The sequence below is a fragment of the Atta colombica genome, unplaced genomic scaffold, assembly GCF_001594045.1.
Source record: "Atta colombica isolate Treedump-2 unplaced genomic scaffold, Acol1.0 scaffold210, whole genome shotgun sequence".
NCBI classification, from domain to species: domain Eukaryota; kingdom Metazoa; phylum Arthropoda; class Insecta; order Hymenoptera; family Formicidae; genus Atta; species Atta colombica.
The window spans coordinates 824659-828700 of NW_017259306.1; the positions used below are offsets into that span (position 1 = coordinate 824659).

The 4042-nt window shown below is 30.4% G+C and overlaps 1 protein-coding gene across 1 annotated transcript in view; it reads right to left on the bottom strand.

Annotated features, from left to right (window-relative positions):
- The window catches only part of LOC108687625 (discoidin domain-containing receptor 2-like), a 225289-nt gene that overhangs the window by 9807 nt on the left and 211440 nt on the right, over positions 1-4042 (bottom strand). The gene's annotated exons all lie outside the window — the stretch shown is intronic.

Genomic DNA, 4042 nt, shown 5'->3' on the forward strand with positions numbered 1-4042 from the left:
AAGTTTATTCTTCATATTTGTATACAGTAGATTTATTTTTGTATTGTTCCTATTTCCAGCAAAATTGAATTTGAAAATCGGGTAAAGTGCGACAAACATATTGGTTACGTACGTGTTGGTTACGATCGGGAGTTAGCATTCGTTCGTACTCGTTGAGGACGATGGTAGGTACTACGTTTTTAGTATTTACGTTTGTAGAATGCAAACCATTTACATCGAAACGACTCTGAATGCTATTTCTACGAGAGATACGCCAATAGAGTCGTTTCGGTGGTAGCATACCGCCCTTCACTTAACGTTGTTAGAACATAACTGTAAGTTTTATATGTATATATATATATGAAACGAGAGCAATAATATATAAAAAAGATTGCAAGAAGAATCCATATATAATTAGTATATAATGCGTCAATATATTTATCTTGTTGGTCAAATAAACGTTTGCTTTAGAAATTGGAGTATTCGAGCTCCTTGTTTACATTATAATACGGAAATATCTAATGTTTAATCGAGCAACAGCATATGAGAAAAGATTTTGCTAAAGTATTTAAAATTTTAACTAGACAAATCTGTAAATAATTTTGTTGAATCATCAAAATAATTGGATACTCAAACTGGTTTGCTGGAGTGTCGAAACTTTGTGCAGTATCATCATGTTTGAGATTCTTATAAAATTATTTGAATGATTTAACAAAATTATTTTTAGATCTATATCTAGCTAAATTCTTAGATATTTCAGTAAAATCGTTTTTTCCGTATAAATCTCACAATATACTTTATATTAATAATAATTTGCAGTTGATTTTTCCTTAATAAAAATATTGATAGCGTAAAAAACTTAGTGATTATTTTGTAATACGTACGTGTAGTGAATATATAAAGCATGTTGTGTAGCAAAATACAGGTACTTTGATTTCATATTCTTTATTTAGTTTGTTGTCTTGTATATCCCATATGTATGTTTAGGATATGCGGCATTTTTAGTGAGCGATTTATGTCCAAAACATACAAAGTGCGCATTGAATTCAATGCAATAAACGCATTATATGAAATATGTACCTCATGTCATAACACTTCTAATATATGTAGGAAGATTAAAATTATTATTTATTACTTCATATATATATATATATTTAATATTCTTATAGCTTAATAAAACTTTATAAACACATTTTATAAATTGTATCATTATACGTCTTATTTATATGCATTATTTGTAAATTTTTCATGAGCCGTATCTCCTCTCCTTCTATGAATAGCCATATATCTCACCCTTATGGAATATACTGCAAAAATGCAATGGTTTCAAAAAAATTTATTTTTTAATATGAAAAATAAAAATTTCGGATTTCTAATATTTTTTTCATAATAGTACAAAATTTTTATTGATATAGTTCGTTTACTATATATAGTAAATAAATATATATAATATATAATACTTAATAAATTTTAAGTTTTTAATAGGTGTACCGGAGTTATCCTATTCTCATCTAATACTGAGTGATCGTATATTATTCAATTATATGATACATGTCTTATGATGCAAAACGATATAACATGTTAATTGCATGAATTGAACTTAATTCTTGGATATGATCAAACGGAAACAAGAGCGAATTTTCAATTTGTACGATGTGTCTAATACCGCACCATGTGCGGTAAAAAATTTTTCGGACGACTTAGCGTCATGATTCTTAAAGCTTCATTTGTGATGTCAGCGAATGTAATTCAGTTACCGGCATAGAAAGCGGCTGTATTGAAAACTAGGCTATTCTGTCGGTCCTGGATATTGGATTCGTTCATGCGACAAACTGATTGCAGTTAAAACGACGGACTCGCTGAAATAAATGAAAACGATTTCGTTTATGAATGATAGTACATATAGATATTTTCAGCAATTTAATTAACCACTTCGATACTGTCATAGTTATATAGTTATTAAGAGCTGTTAAGTTGAAACATGACAACATAATAAAGTTGCATATCACGTGATTCGTGCAAATTAATATTAGATATTTTTTTCGAATTTTTCGAAAAAATTAAATTGCTGAAAATATCTATAACATCTCGCGTATTATTGTCATAATTAATAAATGTCAATTTTGTTTTTATGTATTAACAGGTGCAGTCTTAATGATGTGTAGTGTTACGAATTGTGAAAGAAAAACTGCAAAAAAAAGAAATTAATCTGCAAACAATAGGATGAGAAAACATAACGATAATATGTGTATAACTATTTTTTTTATTATTACAATTGCAAAATAGTAAATGGTGCTATTGCATAGGCACGAATGATTGAATATCCTCGTACATCAATATTTTCCGCGGCACTCGATGGGAACAAAGCATGATCTCCGGCGGCTGCTTCATCTCGCGCGAAAGCTGAAAACGATCGCGCGGGAAAACACGCTTCGCCGACACCTGTCACGAGCACCGATGATCCTCTCCGTCGCTCACCTCTCATTTTCAGCCGATTTCTCGTATTTCGAGTACTTTCCGCGTAGTCCTGGTCATCGTGCGTTTTCACGCGTCCTCCGGACTGATTGGAACTGACGTTCTTCGTGGCGACAGAATAAAACAAAAATTCGCACGATCGCGTTCGACTATGGGAGGCCTATTGTGGAATTGCTCGAATGCTATCATCCTGCATTTACAGCGACGTAAAAAGTAATCATTCCACGTCACGTACGCATATACACATGGGAATTATTCATCGTACGTTTGACGTTTTCACGATATTGTAGCAGTATTTCGTGTAAAAAATTTCGATAAACAACTTCATAATTATACAACATGACACATTATAATCTTGATATTTTCATTATTTTAATTGGTTTAGTCAATTAATGAATATTTCAATTCGCTGTTAATTAATTAAATACATTTTATTTTATTTGTTTTAATTAAATGGATTTATTATCTGTCGATAATATGAAGGTGATGTCATAATAGGCACAACAATTTACGCGGAAGTATGATGATAGTATCAACGTGAAATTTAGGGCATGTCGAAATATGGTTCATTGATTTTATGTCAAAATGGTGATGATCACATAATTGCGTATCTATTTCGGATATGTTATTTACTTCGAGTGTCGCAATGTCGATTGGCAGTGTGCATTAAAGCGGATATCGATAATGTATCGCTTTTAAAATGATACGATGGTACCGATGTTACAAATTATTCCACGCCGTAGTATCAAATTTGTGTTCATTAAATTATGTTAATTATGTTAATAACGATCGTATATATCCAGGATATATATATATATACATTTTTTGTTATATACACCTTTAATCATATATGAACCGAATTCCCCAACGATCTTTTAAAAACATAACAGCACGTATTTATGAACAACCAAGAACTATTATGGGGTATATTCTTTGATAAAGCATGCATTACATCTAAAATATGATGTAATGACACCGATACATTGTCAGTGAATACACACGCACATATTTGTGTGTGTATGTGTGTAAACACACACATAAATATATTTAAGTACAAATAATCGGACCTTATATAACTTAATTTTCATGATATGACTACTGTTTGTGTAATTACATGTGAATTCAACAGATAGCATCATTAAGTCATGCAGGCTGTTTGATTCAATTGCATCAGTTTATTGTTCAGTTTGTTCATTTCTGTTATTGTCAGTAAAGCAAAATGGAGAACATGATGTAATATCTAGATCATGATGTAATATTTCATAGATAAATAATTGCTTTCTATAACTAAGAGATGATTATTAATTTCCGTAGTACATATTATTATAGCTCTGTATTCATACTTTACAACACTGTATTTAGTTTATATTTTCGTCACAAGGACGTTTTGTTTACAATAAAAGAGAGGAAATTCTTTGTAAGGTAGAAACAATCTGGTCAATCTAGCGCGCACTGAATGTACACGTTTTTTTCTATTTTTATTCTATGGATTTAATTTACCTGTTAAACATTGTGGAGTTAAATAAATAAGCAGTAAACGAGTAAAGAATTAGGAAATAATTCTTTGTGATGATTTATATATATATAT